This window comes from Danio rerio, chromosome 16 (genome assembly GCF_052040795.2).
Source record: "Danio rerio strain M-AB ecotype USA chromosome 16, GRCz13ab, whole genome shotgun sequence".
In the NCBI taxonomy this organism is placed as follows: Eukaryota; Metazoa; Chordata; class Actinopteri; order Cypriniformes; family Danionidae; genus Danio; species Danio rerio.
This window is the reverse complement of record NC_141036.1, coordinates 12,673,521-12,699,429: the sequence shown is the minus strand read 5'-3', so window position 1 is coordinate 12,699,429 and position 25,909 is coordinate 12,673,521. Positions and strand designations below refer to the sequence as shown.

Genomic DNA, 25,909 nt, shown 5'->3' with positions numbered 1-25,909 from the left:
TGACGCGCTACGTCAAAACCTTCTCCAATCAGATTGGCACTTTTGTTCACGTCCATGAAGCTGCTGAAGTTACAGTAAACAGCACTCTCAAGCGCAAAACTGTTAATGCGAGCACACATTGAAGAAGTTGCCCAGAGGTGATATGAATGTGGAGCTTCTTATTGCACTGGTGAACAATAATCATTTCTTCATCACTAGAGCTAAAGCTGCTACTTGAACCATCAATACTTGAATCGCCAGTAGCTTTAACAACAAGCATGTCAACTTTCTGTCTCCTTCTGTGTTACAAGCGGGTGTCAGAAGCTTAAAGTTGTGTAGCATTATCTAACGTCATGCAGTGATTTTGCATATTCTTCTTCTCGACGCCACTGAAAATCCCTTTGGTTTGAATACGAAAAAAACGTCTCGGAAAAAGGCTGACAATAAACACAAACGAAAAGCCTACTGGTGTGGATGAGCCTTTATGGTGGACATTTTGACTAATCTCAGTCAATTAAATATTTTGAATCATTTACAGATTTAGTTACACTTTTTCATTCTGTTTGAGCCAAACACAATAGCCCCTTTCACACAGTGATACCGGTAAATATCCGGAAAATTTCCGTAACGACTTTACCGGTATATTAAAAAAAGCGCTGTTCACACATGCAAGGACGTTACGGAATTTTTCCAGAAAAGACCGTTCACACATCCATTCCAAAATACCGGTAAATTCTGACATCATTCACCACAAATAAGCTTTAAACGGCTGCGCCTGTATTTGTAAACATTTGACTACATTACAATCTCTGTGGATGATCAGTACTGTGAACAGCTTCGATGAAAACATATGGAGGAACACTTTCGCATGTCGAGATGTTCATGATGTGTGTGTGTGCTGGCGCTCACAGGCTTTTTCACGGGCACACGCAAAACTTAAAGGTGAACAAACTGCGGCTTATCATAAGCATCTTATCGATGATTATTTACACAGTTGGCATTAAGAAGAACATATAAACGTTATCTGACTAACTTCTCGCAGCTAAATGCGTCTGGGAAAATATTCAAAGGCTTTTATTCTCATAAACCGCGCGGACGTAAACGCGTCTGACTGTTCTGATTGGTTCAAGCAGATGTCTCGTGTCAGCACGTTCTAGACGTGCACGCACTCTTTCCGACAATCTTCCTTCTGCATTCACACAGCGCAGCATTCCGGCAAATTACCGGCAATGTTACAACTTCTCTTTCCGGAAAATAGCCAGAACGAATTTACCGGTATTTTCAAAAAGGACCTGTTCACACATACAACCTTTCCGGAAAATTGCCGGTAATTTTCCGGAAAGGTCTGTATGTGTGAAAGGGGCTAATGGCTCAGCCTGTTTAGTTGATCAAAATTTGTGATCAAATTGTAGGGATTCATCTCAGTGACTCAAACCTTTTGAATCCATTTGTCAAGAATATTTTCTCAGATTTGTTCACAGATTCATTCAGTGAGTATAAGTAAAATTTTAACGCAGGCGTGTTCAACCCTGTTCCTGGAGTTCTACCTTCCTGCAGATTTCAGCTGTGACCCATATCAAACACACCTGCCTGGAATTATCAAGTGCTGTTCAGGTCCTAATTAATTGGTTCATGTGTGCTTGATCAAGGTTGGAGCTGAACTCTGTAGGAAGGTAGATATCCAGGAACAGGGTTGAGCACTACTGTTGTAATGGTTTAAGCTTGTTTAGGTAAGTCAGTTAAGCATGTACTCTTTATTAGGTGTGCCTGTTGAACTAAGCATGCATTGTTTTGATTCATAACCTGAATCTATTTAATATTTCTGTCTGTTATTTTCCAGAATTATTTGTTCAGATTCATTCACTAATTTATTCTGTAATAAAATGTAAGTTCAGTCGTAACAACTCAGCATCTTTAAGTGTGTAGAAAAATTCTCTGATTTATTCAGTGCAGGGATGTGATCACAAAATATTGCCTTAGCATAGTAGTCTTGAAATCCATTCACCAAAATGATATGTTCAGATTTTTTTACTGATATACAAATAGGTGGTGACAAATAGGTTTGTCAAATAAGTATTTTAAAAGAGAATCACTTTAACATGTTTTCAAATGATTAGTTGCAAAAGAAAGTTATTTGCAATTCAGCAGGGAATTTATTAATGTTCGCATGCTTATACGAATAAGAAGTTCTAAAAAGAATCTATAGTCATTACATGTGTTAATCTGCAAGTAACAACAGAAAATATAATTGAGGTTCATCCTTTTGGTATTCACTGTCCCTTGTTTTATAACTACAGTGACTGAGAGAGCTTAACATGCTGCAGTTTAAGAAAACACATGCAGTGACAAAACGCTTGCAAATTAAGAAAAGATCTTTATCCGTTTGACAGCACACTTGCTGCAAATCCTCACAAAAACACATTAAAAAAACATGCTGCATTTTCACACAATGAAAAATAAGTTAATAAAATGTGTTGCATTTTATTACAACACTTTCAAAAGCATCGTAACACAATGGAAATGTTTCAAGTGGACCCAAAAACATGACTGACGCTTCTGTCCTGTGAGTATTGTTCAGTGAAGTTGTAAGTGATCTTTGAAGGGGGATTTTTTTTATTTTTTTGTTTATTTATTTTAGCATCCTGATTCCCTTGTCTTTTGTATTTTATTAAGCCTAAATAGCCGGGTCTGTCAAGTTTTTGGGTCCACTTAAATGATTTCTGTTGTGTTCTGTGCTATTTGAAAGTGTTATGAGAAAATGCAATGTGTTTTCGTAAATTGTTTGCGCTGTGAGAAAATGTAGCGCGTTTAATTCTTTTGTTTGCATTGTAGGGAAATGCAGTGCATATTTTAATGTGTTTGTGTTGTGATGATATAAAGCACATGTGCTGTCAAATTGATGACAATCTTTTCTACATTTTTAGTAATTGCATGTGTTTTCTTAAATTGCAGCATTTTAAGCTATCTTTGGCTCTGTATATAACTTTTTAAGTACAATTATTCTGATGTTTTAAATAATTATTAGTTTAATATGTAATCAATATAGTACTTACTTTAGATCAATACAGTAAGATTCTTATAAAAGCATTTTTGAGCATTTTTATCTCTTTATTCTTTTTGTATTTTCAAAAATGCATTTGTCACAACACTAACTTAACCAAGAAAATATGAAAAATCATTAAAAAAATGCTGAAAATGACTACTAAGTTTTACACCTAAAATGTAAACTGTTTCCTTATACATTCATCGTTTAATTTGTAAAGAAATTACATGGACATTGTAATATTTATTCGCTATTTAGTGACTTTTTACTTGAAAACGTTGTTTATACTTGTCCTGGTTTCGTTCAGCCCTTATTCTTTTGTTAGTACAGCCTGCCCCTGAGCTCATCACATTTACTCAAACAAGTATGATCCGCTAACATTTGACTGAGAATTTCTACCACCAGCCCCTTTCGCTCACCTTATCAGTTCATTGTGCATGTGTCATTGTTATGTCAGTTATCTCTGAATCAGATCTCTGCAGGCCTCCTGTCATGGTAATTACGAACAATATTTGATGGACACAAAACGACACGCAGTGTATTCAGGCAAACAGAAAGGCTCCCATAAACACAGATCTAATTAAGGACACAAAAGACATGCGCTGCGATGCATGCACTGTTTCATGGGCTACGTATTTATTTCCTCAAGTTAACTAACAAGGGGCTGTTCCTGTTTAGAAAAAAAAATGATCAAGGGATACATTGCCTATACTGAATTATCTGCTGTTAATTTACTAACCGAGGGTGACGCAGTGGCGCAGTAGGTAGTGCTGTCGCCTCACAGCAAGAAGGTCGTTGGTTCGATCCTCGGCTCTGTTGACGTTTTTGTGTGGAGTTTGCATGCTCTCCCTGCGTTCACGTGGGTTTTCTCCGGGTGCTCTGGTTTCCCCCATAATCCAAAGACATGCAGTACAGGTGAATTGGGTAAGCTAAATTGTCCGTAGTGTATGAGTATGTGTGTGGGGATGTTTCCCAGAGAAGGGCTGTGGCTGGAAGGGCATCCGCTGCGTAAAGAAATGCTGGATAAGTTGGCGGTTCATTCCGCTGTGGCAACTCCGGATTAATAAAGGGACAAAGCCAACAAGAAAATGAATGAATGAATAATTTACTAACCCTCAGGTCATGCAAGATGTGACTTTTTTCATCAGTAGGGCAAAATGTGGTTCTTGCCGAATCGTAATGAATAAGTTATTGCTTACAATTCAGTTCATCTTTATTTCTATAGCGCTTTTACAATGTAGATTGTGTCAAAGCAGCTTAACACAGAAGTTCTAGTAAATTGAAACTGTCAGTCCAGTTTTCAGAGCTGCAGTTTAGTTCAGTTCAGTGTGGATAAATTTTCACTGCTGTAAGTCCAAACACTGAAAAGCAAATCCATCAATGCGCAACTCCACTAGTCTCAAACCAAGCAAGCCAGTGGCGACAGTGGTGAGGAACAAAATTTTACCAATTGATGAAAGTGAAGGGAAAAAAAATGAGAGAAAATTGACAGAAACCAGGCTCAGTTGGACACCATTTCTCCTCTGTCCAAACTTCTTGTGCAGAGTCATTTGGGGAAGTGTTCCTCACTCTGGTTACCCTAATTAATGCAGCCTAACAATCCTTTAGAGAATTTAGATTTCAAAAGCATGTATGTTTGATGCGTAAGCTAATGCAAACAAACAGGCACTTCGAGAGTCAAAACACCCATATAGGTAAAACAAAATTGATATTATTTGCTTATGACGATACATTGAGGTCTTATGAGGTAAAACGGTGCAAAGAAAACAGTATATGCTGGTAAAGTAAGTTTTGATACATGGCTGCTGTTTAAGCTGGCTCTTGCTGGTTATGTGCTGATCCTGACCATCAAATGGCCAACAAAGGATCAGCAGGAACCAACCTAAACCAGCAGTCATGCAAAACCTACATTACCAGCTTATGTTTTCTGTTTTTATTTCAAAAGGAATGTGGCAGAAGATTTTACATTATTTAATCCACAGCCTCTGCAATGGTTTTGACTGTCATCATGATATTCTGGAAAATGGGAAGATAATGATTATTAGGGTACGGAAATCACCTTGCCTTACTTTTAATTTACTTTTTTTTTTTTAAGTTTTTGCATACATTAGTTTTCTAATTTATATCTGACCACAACAATCTATAACTAAACTATGACTAAAATGCTGTTTAATTCATGCAAGCCCATGTCACTTTTTAAAGTAACATATGTGACTGCAAAAAAACAGCTTTTTGCAGCTTACACAGAGATTGACTTTTAAACTTTAAATTTAAATACAGTTTTTAAAAGCTGACTTTTTCAGATCCCAAAACTAGGGATGCACTGATCCAATACTTTTATTGCAGTGGGCTCAAGTTCTGCTTTTCATTCATTCATTCAACAAAAGATACAAACACATTACACAATATTGTAATAAAAAAAGGACTCCAAAGTATTTTAAAGTCACTCATTGAACTGTTAAGTTGCTAAATCATCATTTACATAAACTCTTCCTCTCAACTGTGGCTGTCAGTAATTTTCTGCTCAGCATCAGTTACCACAGTCAGCACAGTAAATCTGTCCAAGCTCATTCAATGTTCCCATCTTTACCCCTTTAACTGCCCCACCAAGAAAAAAAAATAAATTGGATTGCTCCTATTGTCGCTACTTAACACACTCAATGCATTTTTTTAACACATCCCATAATTTCTAAAATATCAACCTTTACCAAGCGGTTGATATGTTGGTTTATGGTAAAAGTACTGGAATGAATACATAGACAATGAAAAATGTGAAAATATGAAGTTTAAGACCTATTTATTTAAAAACATCATCAAAATAAAACATTTCTGAATACCAGATCATCTTTATTTTTAAGTATTTTTAATTAAGTATGCCATAAAATATGTCAGATTCTCATATAACATGTTTTCGTTTTTTTTTTTCCCACAATAAAACCAAAATCACGTGTAGTAGTGCCACAGGATGATGTTTGTTTGATTTTATTTTTTAATTTTGTTCACCAACAATGCTGTGTGTGTAAACCATTATTTAAAGCAGTCAAAATATGTTCAACCATTTGGTAGCAGGCAGTTAAAGGGTTACACTTTTGCAGATAGAAGTCTATGGTTTTACACTGCCAGGCATCTGTTAGATAATACTATGTCATGCAACATAAGCTGCGAGTCCCAATAAAAGGTATATTTTTTGGTGGCTGAGTGAGCTCAAATGTCCTGAAAGTTAAGAAAACACATGCGAATAGAAATACACTGAGAAACACATCTTACAATGCTTACAACACACAACTTTTAGTGTGAATCAGTGTGTACTTCTACCCCACATTGCTTCAAGCACTTCATTTGTATTTTATAACAATAAAAAGTGCAACATATATAAGGTTTAGCTCTGAACTTATTCTCTTTTATTCATTTTATTAGTTTTTCCTAATTTTTCATACTTTATTATGCTTTAGAAGTTATTGTGCACCCATATTTTCCCTTTTTCTCTGTAATTATTTTTCATTTTCCAGTTTGTACACATTAAAATACAACATTTTACAAACATTTTACATTTTTTTTTACAACAATAACCTTGTTGCATTTACAAATTATACAAGATATGAGGATATATATTTAAATAAATAGGATGTATATATATATATATATATATATATATATATATATATATATATATATATATATATATATATATATATATATATATATATATAAACTAAAAGCTAACTAACTAACTAAATAAATAAATAAATAAATAAAAGTAAAACTGCTTTTAAAACTTTTTGTCGTTAATGGTAATCTATTCAAACAGACAGTTATAATCATACTGAGTACTAGGTACAGCAAATATATATTGAAGAATGCATCAACACAGAATTATAAAGCTGGAACTGCATTTTCCATCAAAAATTATTCATAAACTTCTTCCTCTGTTAATTGCACTTCTTTGATATAACTAATGAAAGGACTCAATATGTTTTCAAATACACGCTGTTTAGCTTTTATGAGTTATTTTTTCTAATGGCAGACTTGACAACATTTGTCTTATCCATTGAGTAGCGTTTGGTCTTTGCATCTTTGTCCATAGCAAAGCTACACATCTTTTTTGGCATAAAGCAAGCTGAGGTCTATAAATACCTGTTCGCTTCTATAATTTGAGTCCTCTAGGTATAAACCTAGCAAAAAAAGCTTTGGGTTGAGGAGGATTTGTTTTGAAAAAAATTTCAATCACTTTTTTTTGGTGCTCAATTTTCCTCTATCCTAGTTTTTTCTGTGCATTCTCTTTATAGAAATTCTACATTGATTAAAGAGAACTGCACTTGGACTCATATCAGTATCAGCCAATACTTAGTTTTTGCTAACAGGATTGATTGTGTGACCAGTGCTTTCGTATGTATTTCTGGTCTTTTGATTGGCTGAGAAACTAAAAAAAGATCAAACTTAGGTATTTTTAAAGACATTCTGAGCAAAGCTGGGAACGAGGTCAGAGAGAAAGAGAGAGATGAAACGGCTGTGGCAGAAAAGTAGAGCTAAAGGGCACTTCATTGACTGCGAGGGTTAAATTTTAAGGGCGATGCGATTAAATCAGACAAGAAGTTTTGGGAAATCTTAAAGACGAAAGCAGAGGAGAGAGTGGGATTAGAGCGAGGGTTGTGACACATTTAGGTCACGGTGATGTAATGGCCATTCAGCTGAACAAGTGACAGAAAGCCCAGGCTGGAGGAGGAGGAGGGGAAGGGCATAGTAGTGGACGCGAGTTAAAGACTAGATGACTGAGAGAACATGTCCACAGACAGCAGGAGAGATGGAGGAGGCGGTTGGCTTTGGTTTGCGCGATCTGCTGCGGGGCTTTTACATTTACATCTGAAAGGATTTGAAATCTTTTACTTTGTACTGGAGGTTGAAGTGATAAATGTGGATTATGAATTACTGTCAAATAGAGATAAAGCATAAAACAACAGTGACATCTGCAATATAAAGTATAAAGAATTTTAAAATAGCTTTTATTTAAATAACACCACCTAGAAATTTTGTTTCTCAGAATTTAAGATTTATAATTATGTGTGGTTGAGAAAAGTATCATTTTTGTTTTATTCTGTAAGCTACTGATTAGTTTTCTTCATGTTGTTGTAATTTAAAACACTGTTTTAAATACAATTATCATGAATATATTTGTTTTTAGTCAATAAGTTATTATTTTAGTTAATAGTTATCCTTTAATAACTTTAAAGGAGTTAAGGTAAAAAGGTCTAAATATTTTTTTTATTTTGAAATTCAGAACAAAATGCTATCAATAAAGTTTATGATGTTTTTATAGACTTAAATATTAAAATTCACTTAAATTCGTACCTATTAAATCTAAATTTTAAATTCTCTATTTCTCTTTTCTGTCTTTTTCCCAAGCAATATTTATTTAGAGAAAATTTTACTTCTATTACTACTACTGCTAATAATAATAAAAATGATAACAATAATAATAATAATAACAACAGTAGTAGTAATAATAATAATAATAATAACAGTAACAATTAATATTATTATTATTATTATTATTTATTATTTTATTTTTTTATTATTACTATTATTATTATATATAATAAAAAGTTTACATTCATGTAATGCAGACATTTTTATAAAATACCATAATAATAATAATAATTATTATTATTGTTGTTGTTGTTATAATTTATTTTCTTTTTTTTATTGAGCTGCATTTATGTTCACTGCTTATTACATATTTCAATGCTCTTTATATACGTTTCAAAAACAGTATTTCCTAAGGAGTTGTATCATTTACTGTGAATTTGAAACACTGAAAACTTGTCATGAGCTGATCAAATAACTAATAAGTTTCTATAGCAACACTTTATTATTTTGTAATCATATTAAATCATATCTTGCTCTCAATTATTGTTAAAGTTGATTCAAAATATGTACTTTGCCATAAAACTGTTTTAAATTGGAAGACGAAATATCAGCCTCCAAGGAGTTAACCTAACTTGACTAGTTAGCAGTGTTGGGGAAAGTTACTTTAAATAGTAATGCAATGCAAAATTTTGTTACTCCCCAAAAAAGTAACTAGTTGCGTTACTTAGTTACTTTTTATGGTACGTAATGCATTACGTTATTTTTGAGTTACTTGTTCTGACCTGGCTGAGGTCTGATCTCTTTCAGAACTTACAGGGTTTATTTTCCTTCTTTTTTTTTTTTTTTTTTTTTTAATAGAGGAGTTTACAACACACTGTATAACCTTTATTTTACCTTTAAAGAAACCTTTTTAAAAAATAACGTTGTTCAACATTTTCTTAGGAGAACTTCTTGACCACAGAGCTATACATGTTGTAAATACAGATTAATGAAAGTTATAGAAATATGTTTGCTACTTTTGTACTTTTTGTCTTTTTAAAAAGTAAAATCACTGTCCATTGAGATAATCCTCTCTTCCTTTTCTTTAATGTTCTCAAAATAGTAAGAATATTTTCAACACAGAAATATAAGGCACTGCCATCTTCACTTTTGCCTGTTCCTGCATTCTCTCATTGTTTGGGGGTTTTAATGTGACTTTTCATTTTAATTCAGCAATTTATTTGTTTAAAGTTAATTAACTAAACTAAAAAGTAACTGGCATTGCATTTTTAAAAAATGTAACATGTACAGTATATAGATATTATTACTTATTTTTATAAGTAATAAGTAATTTTTATAAGTATAAGTTATGCATTACTTGCCTGTTATTTAGAAAAGTAATATTATTAGGTAAAGCATTGTAAAATGTGTTACCCCCAACATTGCTTAACCTAGTAAAGCCTTTAAACTGCACTTTAAGCTGAATACAAGTATCTAGTTAATTATTATGTACTGTCATCATGGCGAAGACAAAATGAATGAGTTACTGAAAATTAAATATTAAAACTATTATGTTTACAAATGCGTTGAAAAAAATCTTTCCATTAAACAGAACCTGGAAAATATTTGAAAAATAATCAAAATGTCATACTTTCATAATTTAGCATTCAAATGTACTCACCAATGCATATTTAGACTCTGGTGGGTCTTAAGAAAAAAGTTAAATATAAGCTAAATATGACTAAAAATGTAGACAGCAAAGCTTTGAATTTGTTGAATTGCTAAAGATCAAGTGTCAGTCAGTCCTCACAGACATCAGTGTTCTTTCTCTTTGACCTCTGTTGTCCTTCAAGATTGCAGACGCTGAAGCACGACTGAGCAGATAAAACAATTACACCGGCTCATCCACACATGAAAACTTTTTTAGCATAGCGGACAGCTCAGTGTCCATCTTTTCATCCTCTTCTGCCAAATATCAAATGTCACCAACAGAATCTTCCTGATTCTGGGAATGATCAACTCTTTTCTGTTAAATTTGAAGGCGTTCACGAAGACAGAATGACTCATTTCCACTCTTGATGTGCTAATAAACTGAACAGCAGCTCTGAATGCAGGAGTAATGTTGACTCACTGTAAGATTTATATCCGAAAGTTGTTGAAGCCATTCATGTTGCTGGAATCCAGATGCTTGATATGTTTCATTCAGTCACTGGGGTTTATTATGACCATTTTAACTTGAGCATGATGATCAGTGACTCTTTGAAAAGGATCAAACCAAAATCGTGACCTCACAGTTATAATGTGCTGAGAGCTTCCTGTTAGTAGTGCATATGTTATATTGCCAATATTACCATAAATATTAGCACATTCTCCTCTGTAATCCCGGCCTATTAGACACTTGTGAGTGAATGAAATGTGTATACACATATAATTCCTTTTTTTTTTTGTCTTGTGAGACAATTAAGTGCAGAATACAGACTTTGCAGTTTAATTTTCACAGTGGTTTTAGCAGCGATATATATGTGAATATAAAGAATTAACCAAGTGCAGTACAAGCCGTGTGGAGCGATTTACAAGCAACAAAAGCAATTGCATATTTTGCAAGCTAAAGAAAACAAGGATATAGCTATTTTAATCTCACTTACAGTACAGCTTGATATCCAGAGGAGGAAGAAACCGGTCCATATCTGACAAAGTCCCATTCATATTTCCATCATAGTCTTTGCTGATTCTTTTTTAACAGGGTAGGTTATTGTATTAATCATCAGAATGTTCACTCAATAATATTCACTCAACTTCAGTCATGATCAATCCCACACATACATACACCTTCCGCTAGTGTTTGAAGATTAGGACACGTTCACGTTTTATATACAGTTGAAGTCAGAATTATTAGCCCCCTTTGATTTTTTTTGTTCTTTTTAAATTTTTTTCCCAAATGATGTTTAACAGAGCAAGAAAATTTTCACAGTATGCCTGATAATATTTTTCCTTTTTTATTTCAGTTAGAATAAAATAAAATGTAAAAAACATTTTAGGGTCAATATTATTAGCCCGTTTAAGCAATTTTTATTTTCGATAGTCTACAGAACAAACCACCATTATACAATAACTTGCCTAATTACCCTAACCTGCCTAATTACCCTAATTAACCTAGTAAAGCCTTTAAATGTCACTTTAAGCCGTATAGAAGTGTCTTGAAAAATATCAAGTCAAATATTATTTACTGTCATCATGGCAATGGCATCAGTTATTAGAAATGAGTTGTTAAAACTATTATGTTTAGAAATTGGGGGAAAAAATTAAACAGGGGGGGGCCTAATAAATCAGGGGGGATTATATTTCTGACTTCAACTGCTTATGGTTTTGTTGTCCATGTTGTCGATGTCGGTTCGAACAGGCAAAAGATCTGGATGAACGTTAAATCATTTTAACGACTCTGAGTTGTTCCTTTCTTATCAATATTTTTAAATAAGGTGCATTTTCAGATTTAATCCTCAGCTGCGTGTTTTTATTCACTTAGAGCTGTGTATGGAAAGTCACTTTCAAAAACCCACAGTAGAAGCTCTTTAAGAGACAATATACCATTGCTACTGTCCACTGCAAATATTTGTCTACTGATGCACTGCAAGCTACATCTTTTATCTACAGGTTATAAGGTGGAATAATTGTCGCAGTTGAATACGTTTTTTTTTTTTTTTTTTTTTGGTAAGTAAGGGGACTTTTATTTGAGTATCATTTTTCAGTTTTGTTTCGATCAATGCTATCAACTCACACCAAAAACATTTGAATGAAGCAAAAAGATGGTTTTTAATCCTCAGAAGATGCATCAAGGAAACTCAAGTACAGTATATGTTTTCTTGTCATAGTCACAACCTTGATCATGCAGTTTATTACTCAAACACACACGTTGGAGCCTATCATACACCAGGCGCAATAAGGCACAAGAAATGTTTGGCGGATTTTTGGCTATTTTGAAATTAGCGCAAACCTAATTTTGTGACACTTTGTGGACTCATGGGTGTTCCAGTCTAGAAAGGAGGTGTGTTAAGGCGCATTGCTGGCACATTGCTATTTTGAGGAACTAAAATAGGTAGTCTATTTTAGTTATAAAAATTTTTATAACTATATATTTTTTATAACTTTATAAATTTTAGCAATAGACCAGCTGAAAGCTGGTTTAAAGTCCAGCAAAGAGCGTGTTAGTTTTCCGCCTTAAACAAATTCACATTACTTAATACACACAGGTAATACACAAATATATTTACAATTGTAAAAGAATTGAAGAATTAAAATATTTCAATTATATATATTTTTTTACATAAATATGAAACCACTGCCTTCATGCCTTCTTCATCTTGGGGGATCTCTATTCTGCCGCCCTAGACGTGGATATAACTGAGGGCACGGGTGGTGGGTTGTGTCGCGGACGCCGCCCTGTCTATTCTGCAGCCCTAGACGCGGATATACAGTAACTGAGGGCACGGGTGGTGGGTTGTGTCACAGATGCCACCCTGTCCATTCTACCGCCCTAGATGCGAATATAACTGAGGTTGCGGGTGGTGAGGGTAGTGTCGCGGACGCCGCCCTCTCTATTCTGTCAACCTAGATGCGGATATAACTGAGGGCACGGGTGGTGGGTTGTGTCGCGGACGCCGCCCTGTCTATTCTGCAGCCCTAGACGCGGATATACAGTAACTGAGGGCACGGGTGGTGGGTTGTGTCACAGATGCCACCCTGTCCATTCTACCGCCCTAGATGCGAATATAACTGAGGTTGCGGGTGGTGAGGGTAGTGTCGCGGACGCCGCCCTCTCTATTCTGTCAACCTAGATGCGGATATAACTGAGGGCGCGGGTGATGGGGGAAGTGTCGTGGACGCCACCCTATCTATTCTGCCGCCCTAGGTGCAGATATAACTTAAGGCGCGGGTGGTGAGGGTAGTGTCGCGGACGCCGCCCTAGACGCAGAAATAACTGAGAGCGCGAGAGGTGAGGATAGTGTCGGGGAAACCGCCCTCTCTTTTCTGCCACCCCAGGCAGCCGCCTACGTCGCCTCTATGGACACTCCGGCCCTGGATATAACATGTGTTATTGTTCATTTATTTGTTTGCTGGAAATTAAAACTGAATTTAGAAACTGTTTTAAAACAAATCTTTGCACTTAACAAATTTAAATATGTAGGCTAATGGATGTCTTCAGTGCAATGCGTACAACATCGTTTTCTCATCCACGAAAGTAAAGAAGTACAGTAAAAAGTAAAGAGAAAGTAAAGAGGTAAAATGGAGGAGGCTCATTCTTTATCCTCGGTGCAGATGGTCTGTTTAACTGTTTTTTTCACTAGTGAAGCATTCACTTACAAAGTCGCCATGTAAATAGCAAATTCACAACGCCGGTACACAACTGACTCTTAAAGGGAATGGGAGATGAGACTCTGATTACATTATACTCAAAACACACGCATAATTCATTGAGAGAATAAGCACAACCCATGCACCAAGGCACAAACCACATTTTTCCATCCTTAAATAGCAAAAGTGTATTCGGACAAGCCCTTAATGCTTTTGCGCCATAGACTTTGCGTCTAGATCAATAAAATATGCCTATTGACTTATTTCTATAAATGAGTTTTCTTCCTAGTTTATGCACATGTATTTATTTATTATTATTTTCAGACTCAGCTGCGTTTTTTATGTGACTTTTTAAGCATTCATTCAGGTTTTCTTAAACTAAATGTGCAAAAATGGAATGGAAATATAGCTGTGAATATTAAGCATCATATTTTGCATTTTAAATTTACAATGTAAAACACCCTACAGTCAGTGCAATATCATTTTGCAGGCATTTCAGAAATGTTTTCACTGTTGTTCAATAGACCCACATCTCCAATGAAGAAGAACATTATACAGCTTGTAGTGCCTCTTGTGGAATTGTTATACATCTAAAAACTGCAGAGCAATGAACTCAGAAAGATTACAGAAAAGCATATTTCCAGGGAGAATTTTGATGTATGTCAGATTTATATTCTTTTGAGATCAAATGCAGGAAAAGCCTCTTTCCCAAAAGAGTTTCATTGTTCAATCATAATTTGGGTTTATTCTAGTGTAAATCAAGCATTATCAAACAACTGACCGTTACAGATGGGACGTCCAGGATCCCTCAGTCTCTCAGTTGAACTATTGCAGAGCACTTTAATCAGCGGAAAACAAGGGTATTGAGCCAGCAGAGCATTACAAGCAAATCATTTCACATTAAATAGCATAATTATGGAGATTAATTAGAGGGAAATGTATTTCCTAGGGTGCTTTTTTACTTCGCAGCCTGCAGTGCACTGACAGAAAGAGAGAGAGAGTGCAAAATAAGCGCATACCTTTTTATGTCTTTTTTTTTTTTTGAAGTTGTGTGTCAGTCACTGTGTTGTTTGTGTGTTTATGTGTGTTTGTGCATCTGTGTGCTTTAGTCAGAACGCTGCAAGCCAAATAAAGAGAATGAGAGCAGCCGCAAGAGGGAGAGAGGGAGAGAGACACACACACACACGGAGAGAGAGAGAAATTGGGTCAGCGATCTAAATACCACGTACGATGTCAACGGCAAATTATACACTTCACTGAGGTCTCTCTCTCGCTCTCTCTTTGCCCATTTGCGTTTGCAGTTTCTCTTCATCTGCATCTATTAAAAATCACTCTTTTGATACTTCTCTGAATACAGCAAGCTCCATCATTTCAAGGGTGTTTTTTCAATTGAGTTTTGTTTTTGTCTGAGGTGTGCTCGATTTGAACATGAACAGCCCTTCCCCCATTAATGCCTTCAGCTTAATTCACTAATGATTTGTCAAACATATGCATATAAGCCTATATGCAAAATAACAAACACTTATAATATAATGTAATATAATATGATATCCCTTTAACTGCCTGCTCTGTCAAACACATGGTTGACCATAGTTTGACTTTTATTTAATGACTGTCAAATTCATTTTAAAAAAGGCTGTTTTCAATAATGGTTTACACACACAGCATTGGTGGTTAACAAAAAATCAAACAAACAAACTTGTTGCACTACTAAAATTGATAGAAGAAGTATGTTAAGCCATACCTTTAAAAAACGATTTAGTATTCAAAAATGATTTTGATCATGTTTTTAAATAAATTGGTCTTAAGGTTGACTCACACTGCAGTTTTTTTTTTAATGATTCTGAACAATTGTAGCATGTCAGACTTCACAAACATGGCACCAATCTCACACTGTAAGATCTCGGCTGTCATAAAGGCTGTTTCTCAATATGCGTTCTTCAGCGGTCTTGCGTCCTCGTGTTCTCGTGCAACGTCATCATCAGCTGCCCAAGTTCAGTTCCAATACTCAAGACCGCAAGCACGGAGGACGTGTGAAACTTTCTGGATGTGATCTTGATATGGAGGACGCAACAATGCAGACTTGAGCATCGAACTCGCTCTGGAAGTCCCAGAAGTCATTGCGACAGGAGGTGGGAAGCGCTGCATTTTATTTAGATTTATTATTAAAGTTCAGAGACATGACTTATTTACCTCAGGAGTTTCCCTAAATGAAACGGTGAAAGTAAACATTACCATGGACATGTTATTAAAGGAATAAACACATTAAGGGTGTTTGTTTGCTGAGATTCGTATTAAAATCTGTTTTATTCATATTGTGCAACATAGATTTTTAATATGTTTATGCAAAGTATATATTTTGAAAAGGGGAAAAACAATAAATCGTTGTATGAACGCTGTAATGTTTAAATAATTTACCATTTAAAACACGTCAAGGTCATGTGACCATCAGGAAGAACGCAACATCTCAATTCTCAAAGGACGCGTTCTCTGCCCTCGCGGTCTCCTGAGTTCGTTCTTCCGAGGACACCTGGCAAGACCGGCCTTCACAAGAACACAAGTCCGTCCTCTGCATTCTTGGAATTGAGAAACAGCCAAAGTCAGACTGAACGACAATAAAGACGCACCAAACAGGAAAGAAAACGCCCCCCGAGTTTGACATCATCCACCTGTCACACTTTCACTATCCCGCGTTCTGAAATGGTTCCTCACAGCAAACATAAACAATCTGTAGCGGCAATTTTGCACTGGGCGTGTCTCAATAATAAAACCAGGGAGGAAAAAACTGTTTTGATATTTCCCCTCAGTCATTTAAATTCTTGCATGAATCGCATCATGAAACTCTGCTCTTGTATTGGTTTTGGGATTGATGTCCATTGCACCTGTTGTCACACAGCAGGAAAGTGTCTGAAATCTTCTGACACTGCCAGAACTTTATCAGAGGAAAAAACTTATCCAAACTGGTGTTAAGCCCTGCTCACACTGTGAGATTTCAGCTTGATTTGTCAGCTGAGACAAATTTGGGAAATCCTAAAAGATTTCTGAAATCCTTGGCTAAAATTGATGATCTTTGATTGGTTTGACGTGTTCACAGAGTTTAGTTTTGGCAGTGTCAGAAGATTTCAGACACTTTCCTGCAGTGTGACAAATCAGATCAAATCAGGCCTTTATTTGTCACATACACTTTCGTATAGTGAAATTGAACCCCTCCGACTGTACACAAACATCACAATTTTCAGGGGAAGACAGGTCACAGGAGGTAGCATTTAGAAAGGGAAGTAAGATACATCAGGAGAGTCAGGCAAAAAACAAAAAAAACACCCTCTCACCTTGATCTTGAATTAGGGCTGGATGAGAACAGGGAGAAAAACAGCCCAATCTAGCACAACAACACACAGACAAGACACAACATTGACACAGGGGATGGGAACAGGGGATACAGATACAGTCTGATTAGGGCGGGCAGCCATCTGGTCCTGCAGCCATGGAGGCGCTGGTCGCAGACCCGCCCACTCCTCCCGTGGGTGAAAGCACACAAAGGCATTTGGATAAGGGGATCGGGAGTGAGTGTTTATCTGTAGTTGTGTGTGTGTGTGTGTGTGTGTGTGAGCCTGTAGAGTCCAACAGGTGTCCTTGACAGGGAGCAGAAATTTCAGAGCGTCACCTTATCTCTTTGCTATCTGGGGGAGTTGCTTTTTTTCCAGCCAAGGCCGTCTGGCAGGAGAAAGGAGAGAGCTGTATTTGTTTGGATAGCAGGGCACGGAGAACCTCAGAGATAGTATAAGACGAAGACGACAGGAGCTAGCAAGGAGAGATATGGGGCGGACAGGGAAGAAGTGTGACCGCCTTCGCCGAGAGCCAAAGAGAGAAACAGCTGTGATGAGCATCAATCCAAGAACCAATAGGAGGGACGAATTTGATGACGCAATGATGCAACAATTCAAATGACCGTGGGAAATGTCACAACTGTTTTTTCTTCCTGGTTTTAATTTTGAGACATACAGATTGTTTATGTTTCTTGCGAGGAACCATTTCAGGACGTGGGATAGTGAAAGTGTCACAGGTGGATGACGTCAAACTTAAGTTTGAAAGTTTTCTTCCGTGTTTAGCGCGTCTTCATTGGCGTTTAGTCTGACATGTCAGCTAAGATCTTACAGTGTGACATGGGAGCCATGTCCGTACAATCATTCAAGATTATAAAAATTGCACAGTGTGAGCCGGTCTTTAAGCAGCTGTCAGTGAATATGTCAAACCAACAATCACAGATTTTACCCTTGGATTTCAGGAATCTTTTAGGATTTCCTAAATTTGTCTCAGTTGACAAAATCGTGCTGAAATCTCACAGTGTGAGCAGGGCTTAAGGCTTCATATTTTCAGATTTTTCATAGTTTATGTATTAATTCTAGTACTTTTATCATAAACCGACATATCTACAATTTGGTAGAGGTTTATATTTTAGAAATAATGGGATGTGTTGAAAAAAATGCAGTAAGTGTGTTAATTAGCGACATTATCAGTTAAGAAATGCAATCCAAATTTATTTTCTTGGTGTGGCAGTTAAAGGGATATAATATAATATAATATAATATAATATAATATAATATAATATAATATAATATAATATAATATAATATAATATAATATAGGCAACAGCAAGAAGGTCGCTGTGGATGGGTTGCAGCTGGAAGGGCATCCACTGCGTAAAACATTTGCTGGATAAGTTGGCAGTTTATTCTGCTTTGGCGACCACAGATTAATAAAGGGACTAAGCCAAAAAGAAAATGAATGAATTAATTAATTAATTAATGAACACTTTATTAATATTGTATATTCATTCATTTTCTTTTTGACTTAGTCCCTTCATTAATCAAGGGTCGCCACAGCGAAACCGCCAACTTATAAAGCACATTTTTACGCTGCGGATACCCTTCCAGCTGCAACCCATCTCGGGGAAATAATATTGCTATGTTATGTTATTTTATGTTATGTTATAATAAATTATGAAATATCTATATTATAGATACATGTTAGATTTTAAATGAGACATTTTTAATTTTTTCATTCTAAAAACATTTCTATTAATTCTGCTATTTGTGCAGCATGATTCATAACAGGTTAACAATACTGCTATTCGAGCTCCAAATAAATACCATTTGAAAAACAAGTAAGATAATACAGCTTTTTTATTATAACAATTGTTCACAAGGTTATTGTTTTACGACAGCTTATAGACAACTCATGATGGATTGAGCATTTTTACTGAGTTAGCTGGCAGAATCTAAGCCAAGCCGCCCACTTTGAATGTGATGCAGAAGGACGGCATACTGTAAACAGCATTATGATTAAATATTTCAGACCTTTACTGCCAGCACAGTGATTTTGTCTCTTGCAGACGCTTAACTCCTTCTTTCTCCCCACTGCTTACAGCAGTCTTTTCTTAAGAGGTCAAAGCTATTTAAAATACGCATGCAAATCTCTGAGATAAAACGGATTATAAAGTCATATGGCAACACTTTTAAATAAGGTCTCGTTTATTAACATTATAAATAATTGACCTGAATAGGAATTAATGTAGGAATACATTTTTATGATAGTAATTAAATACATTTATTTTATTATTATTATTATTAATAATAATAATAATAATAATAATAATAATAATAATAATAATAATAATAACTCCTTACATTAATATAGAACTTTTTTAGATGGTCAAAGCACTTATTGTACCAGATCCAATGACTGTAAAAAATATGGATGACACCACAGCCCCTTTCCCATTGAACGCCTTGAGGGCAAAACGCCTGCTTGACGGGCACAAACTGTCGCAAAAGACTGCTGAAATTGGAGCCTTGACATGCGCAGAAGGACTGTCTGATGGAGCCAGATGAGGAGCTGCGAAAATGAGCGGAGTCGAGCTTCCAACCAATCACTTTATGTAAAATCTACCACGCCCCCCGAACTTCTCAGCATGCGTTTGCTGTCATATCAACACAAATGGATGTAATAACGTTAACAAATATCAGGGTTTTATATATTCAATCGCGCCAGCTCCGGGCTGCAGTGCATAACCTACTCGCGGCGTCGCCGGCTGATTCCGGCTCACATGCGGCAGCGCCGGCTCGATTGACTCGGGCTGGAATCGGGCAGTGAGTTCAGGCATCCGGAGTAGGTCCAGCAGAGGTAGTCAGTCTGAGCTCTGAGGGGTAAGTCTCCGGCAGGCGAGAATCTAGCCGGAACTGGCCCGAATGTATTTTGCTATCTGGGTGGTTAGGCGTGTATCAGCAAACTAATAAAGCCCGAAAAGAGCCCTGACCTTAGCGAATAAACAGTGTTCCACCAGGATCATGTATGTCAAACTATAGTTTACTGCTGAACTCATTTTGTCATAGTAAAATAACACAGAAATTGAATAATAACACTTCAGTCTCCTGCCGAAGCTCAGATGCGCTGCTTTGAGAAACTGTCAATCACAGCTGTCAATCACGATGACACGCCCAGCATTAAATTACTGCTAAAAACAAACTGTTTACAAAAATGAAGATCTGCACCTATTTCAGCACAATAACCAGTGCCTTGATCGACCAGAACCATCTTTCGGGACATTTTATTGCAAGTGTAATAAGTTTTTTTATTTGGGCTCAAGTCTCCTTCATTAACACGGAGGAGGCGGGCTTTATGACTTGTACTGCAGCCAGCCCACAGGGGGCGATCTAATGGCCGAGACCTTCACTCAAACGCAGGCTTGCGGCACACTTGACCAGATCGCACACCACACACCAACTTATTGGTGGAGAGGAGACAGAGTGATGAAGCCAATTATGATATAGGGATGGTTAGAAGGCTATGATGGACAGAGGCCAGTGGGCAAATTTGGCCAGGATGCCGGGGTTAAACACTTACTGTTTTTCAAAGAACATCCTCGGATTTTTTTATGGCCACAGAGAGTCAGAACCTCAGATGTCTCATCCAAAAGATGTTGCTCACTGAGCAGTATAGAGTCTCTTTCACTATCCTGGGGCGTTAGGACCTACACAGACAGCAGGTTGAGCACCCTCTGCTGGCCTCAGTAACACCACTTCCGGCAGCAACCTTGCTTTCCCATGTGGTCCCCCATCCAGGTACTGACCGAGCGCAACCCTGCTTATCTTCGGTGGGCGACCATGTGACAGTTGCAGAGAGCTAGAGCTATGTTATTTGTATTGCGTTTTTTCTGAAAACTAAAATGTTACAACAACAGAGATAACCACACATGCAATACAATACAAGGATGCAACATTACAAACAATAAAATATAAACACATTAGGATGACTAAGAATCTAAAAATGCAATCCAAAAAGATTGCATCCCCCACAATCCAAAGGCATGCACTACAGGTGAATGAAATAAACAAATCTGGCTGTAGTTTATGAGTGTGTGTATAAATGAGTGTGCATGGGTGTTTCCCAGTACTGGGTTGTGGGTGGAAAGGCATCTACTGTGTAAAACATATGCCAGAATAGTTGGCGGTTCATTCCGCTGTGGCAAGCTGAAGGAAAATGAATGAAAAATATTACAGCATATATTAAACATTGCTAATAGATACAACTTTTTATCCCATTTAAAGAGATGCTTCTTTTTTCTTCATTTAACATTAAAGTAACGCATGAAACTGTGGACTTCGGTGATCCCTAAAATCCAATTCTCACTACTACAGACACTTTGAAAAAAAAAAAAATATATATATATATATACATACAAAAGGAATACCTGTGATTCCTAATGATATTTTGAGGTTTTATGAGGTGAACTTATTGATCTGTGCAGCATTATTACATATAATCCACAGCCTTGGCCAAAACAAAAACGTTAGTAAAAGACCGGATAATCCTGTATTTAAGATTAAATACTGAGTCTGTATCAAATCAATATGGAATGCAGACTGTCCCAAATTTCAAGCCAACACATAGACATTTCTGTGTGTCACAAATCTATAGAAAACATAAGCAAATTACATTCATAAAACAAAAGTAAAAAGCTCATATTTTTACTTTTATTTCCCACTTGATGTGATTATACACAGTAAACCCACACTCATTTTCATGTAAAGTCTGCTAATAATCTGTGAGTGTGTCTAGTTACTAAACATAAATATAAGGCTAATTGAAAGGTTTTCTGTCACACAGTGGACCGTCTGACCTCACAGTGACAATTATGTCAATACTGCTAAAGGGAAACATTGATCAGTTCATGAGACCCCAAACATACACTGAAGCTCATATGATATGATATCATTTTAATGCCCTTTTATCATATGCAGAAAAAGTCAATCATCCCCATTGGCCAGGCAAGGGTTAATCCAACTCATTAAAATGCAGCTTATAACGTTCGCCTGATAGCTTGCAGAAGGGTATGGCATAAGTGTCACTGAGAGGTCAAAAGCTGCTATTGCGTTTGGGAATAAATAAATAGAGCCATTATGAATAGAGGCATGAATGTGCATGTGTTATTTTGCTGCACTGAAAGTGACTATCGTCTGAAGTGTGAGCTTCCTGTCGCATAAGGAGATATATGGTGAAAATCTAAGCCATTGACTTCCAAAGTATTTTGGAATATTTTAATTTGTGTCTTTTTTTAAATTTTTTTTACTTGTTTTGGAAATGGATGTATCTATGATAATAATAATGATAATTATAATAATAATAATAATAATAATAATAATAATAATAATATTTTTGTTGTTGTTGTTGTTATTATTATTATTATTATTATTATTATTATTATTATTATTATTATTATTATTATTATTATTATTATTACCTTTCCTAAGTATTTAATTTTACAACAATAATATTATATTTTATCCCTTTTTTGGCTGCTTGTCCTGCTAATTTGTATTTGTTTATTTTTTTAACTGCTAATCAGACCTAGGTTAGTCTAGTATTTATTTGAAGAAGTTAGATGCAACAACTTCTAAATGCCATTTGAGATTTTCTTATAAAATTAGCATTTTTCTTAGACTGCTGTGTGTAGGTTTAATAATTTTACTTTTATAGTGTTTAATAAGCTCTTTTCATTGCCTTTAAAGTGAACTAACTGAACATTGCGTTCTCTCGCTCTCGTTAACATGATTAAATAATTGTGCTACATGACAATATAAAAGCTGTTTAAGTCCTCGTGTATGAGATTTAAGGTTTGGGACTCTGCTGAAGTCTGTTCTGAAAAGAAAGTATCAGACTTGACAGACTTGTTATTCGCTGTGGTTTTTAATGACGCGCGACTCGCATTGATAGGTGAAAATCCGATCTACCTGCTTACACTGCAGACACGAGAACACAGATCCGATTCATATCGAATACATTTCCAGATATGAACAAGGCCTAAATCTGATTTTAGCAAATCGGAATCCTTGTGATTTGTTCCTGCTTACACGTACATGGGCTATATCCGATCTGTGCCACATGGGAGAAGAAAATTGAAGTTGAGTCACTTGAACAGTGCAGTGTAAATGCAGCCTCAATCTCTACTTTTGGCTCTATTTTTACGATCCATGCCTAGTCAAAAGCGCAGGGCGCAATCGCATTAAGAGCATGTCAGAATACACTTTTGCTATTTTAAGGACGGAAAAATCCACCTGCGCCATGGTGCATGGTCTAACAGAGTTTAGCTTATTGTCTTAATGAGTTATAGGTGTGTTTTGAGAATAAACCAATCAGAGTCTCATCTCCTATTCCCTGTAAAAGTCAGTTGTGTCTCACCTTAGCGCATATGCTATTTACATGACAGACTTTCTAATTGGAAAAACTGAGCATTTCACTAATAAGAAAACAGGTAAACAGACGATCTACAGCACGAGAATGAGAGATGAGCCTCCTCATTCTTTACTTTCACTTTCACTCTTGTGAGTAGGGAAACTTGTTGTATGCACAGACATTAGCCTATTTATAATTAATTTCATTTGTTCAGCGCAAAGATTTGTTTCAACCTATTCCTAAATTCAGTTCTAATTTCCAGGAAACTAATAAATAAACAATAATAACAAAGTGTGTTCAAAAAGCTGTGTTATATCCAAATACACATGCTGTGCCCCATATGGTCTAAAACCTGACAGGTGGGCAAATCTAAGCTTGTTTTTAATAAAACAAATTTAAATATGCATATAATAAATGATACTGCTAATAATAATAACATTATACAAAAGCAAACAATCATGAATAAACTGAAAAAGCCCCAGCGAGATGAAGAAGGCATGAAAGTATGGTTTTTATATTTATGTAGGCTAGAAAATAATATTTTTGTAAGATTTTAATCCTTTAACTGTTTTTCATATGTAAAGTTATTTGCATATTGTTCTACATCCTATGTGTATTAAGCAGTGTGTAAGCCAGGCGCCCAAATAACACGCTCTGTGCTGGACTTTAGACCGGCTTTGATCTGGTCTATTGAACAGTCTATTATAGTTCCTCAAAATAGCAACGCGCCAGCAATGCGCCTCAACACACCTCCTTATTTAGACCAGAACGCCTATGGTCGCACATATGAGCGCAAATGCATTTGCTATTTAAACAGCATGGTGCAATATGTCAAAACAACTCTTGCGACAAGCTGAAACTAGCAAACAACAATTGCGTCGCGCCTTGCGTCGCATTGCATCGGGTGTATGATTGGGCCCTTTGAGTTTCTTTCTTCTGTTTAATGCAAATGAAGATATTTTGAAGAACGTTTTAAAATTGACTTCCATTGTTTTGTTCCTACCATGGATGTCAGTGGCTGCTTTTTCAAACATTCTTCAGAATATATTTCTTTTTTTTTTTGTTCAACAGTAGAAAGAAACTCGTAAAAGTTTACAACCCTTTGAATGTAAATAAATGATGAGGAACTTTTTTAGTGAACTGTCGCTTAAATGTTTTATCACAGTGACTTTGATAAGAACATGTATTTTTTGAGCAGATCAACATCTGAACCAATTCACTGTCGTCTCATTAATTGATAAGAAATCTGGGCCATGTTACTATCAGCCACAGACATATTAAATTACTTTTATGAGGAAAATAGATGCCCTGTGGGTATCAATGAGAGGCTGTGATTGGCCGATAAGCGTTTGAACAGGGACAGACAACAGAAGAGAGCGAGTGTTAAACGGGGATGGAGATGTCTGAGGAGTCAGGAAGGTTTGTAGCTAAAACATGTCTTTTGTCACAGCACACACTGGATAATATAATCCAGCCACATCAAAGATAGATGGACAATGCTCGCTTTCTTTTCTCACACTTTGGCCCATCTTTCATTCGTCCTCTCTCACGTCTCGCAGCAGTGTTTGGGAGCTAATATCAAATCTGACAGACAAGCGAGAACATAAAAATCCTTTTAGCTTGCTGAAAAGCCGGAATCTCTGTCTTTTCCTCTTCCTCTTTCTCTCTCTCTCTCTTTGTTGCTGAAAGTGTTATACATGCCTGACCTTTCTAGAAGCCGGATTTCAAAGCTGACAAGAATAAAATGGCAACTGAGCCGTAATTATAATAGTGTCACAAGTTTTCAGCGCTTCACCGAATCACAACACGGGCTCTTCTGTGAGTCAGCAGATGCACTGGATGTTTCGGTGTGATGTTATGCAAACATATTGATTGGTCGTTGTACCTCATGTTGTGTTTGTTGTGGTTTGTTGTTTGGCCGCACAATTGAAAGGATAGAGGTCGTTGCTGAGGTTCAAGCTGGGTCACAATCAATCTCCAATGTAAGGTTGACATGTTTCACAGCCGCCCGGCATGTACTGTAATTATATCCAGTGCAGCGGTCCAATTTCACGAGTTCGCACTTGCATTCGTTTAAGTATAAAGCGTATTTGGCGTGCTGTCCGGGGGGAGGGCTCTGAGCTCGAGGAGACACCCCAACTCGAGTTATTCCCCTTATAAGGAAACAAAGAGGAGTTGGGATTCGAGTGAAGTATCTAGCCCGGCCCCAGAGCGCTCCCCCCGGGAATGAAATGCAAGAGGTGAGGTGACGGGGTGGTGGAGGGATGCTGAAGTCGTGAGATGCTGCAGGTAAGACAGCTTTGGTATATATAGGCGTTGCTCAGAAACTGATTTGATGATGGGATAATTGTCAATGACGTATTCGATACTGAAACTTCTGCGCATGCTCCTCCCGAAATTTGTTTACAAACATCACTTCACGAGTTCGCACTTGCATTCGTTTAAGTATAAAGCGTATTTGGC

At 36.4% G+C, this 25,909-nt stretch overlaps 1 protein-coding gene and 1 long non-coding RNA gene across 4 annotated transcripts in view; one reads left to right on the top strand and one right to left on the bottom strand.

Annotated features, from left to right (window-relative positions):
- The window catches only part of LOC147840186 (uncharacterized), a 32,627-nt gene extending 26,997 nt beyond the window's left edge, over window positions 1-5,630 (bottom strand). The window contains exons 1-2 of the long non-coding RNA XR_015511190.1: window positions 1,945-5,630; window positions 1,272-1,342 (exon numbers count right to left, since the gene is read on the bottom strand). This is a non-coding gene — a long non-coding RNA (uncharacterized LOC147840186). The remainder of the gene's footprint in view (window positions 1-1,271; window positions 1,343-1,944) is intronic.
- Window positions 1-25,909, top strand: part of ephb6 (eph receptor B6) — a 158,348-nt gene that overhangs the window by 70,457 nt on the left and 61,982 nt on the right. The gene's annotated exons all lie outside the window — the stretch shown is intronic.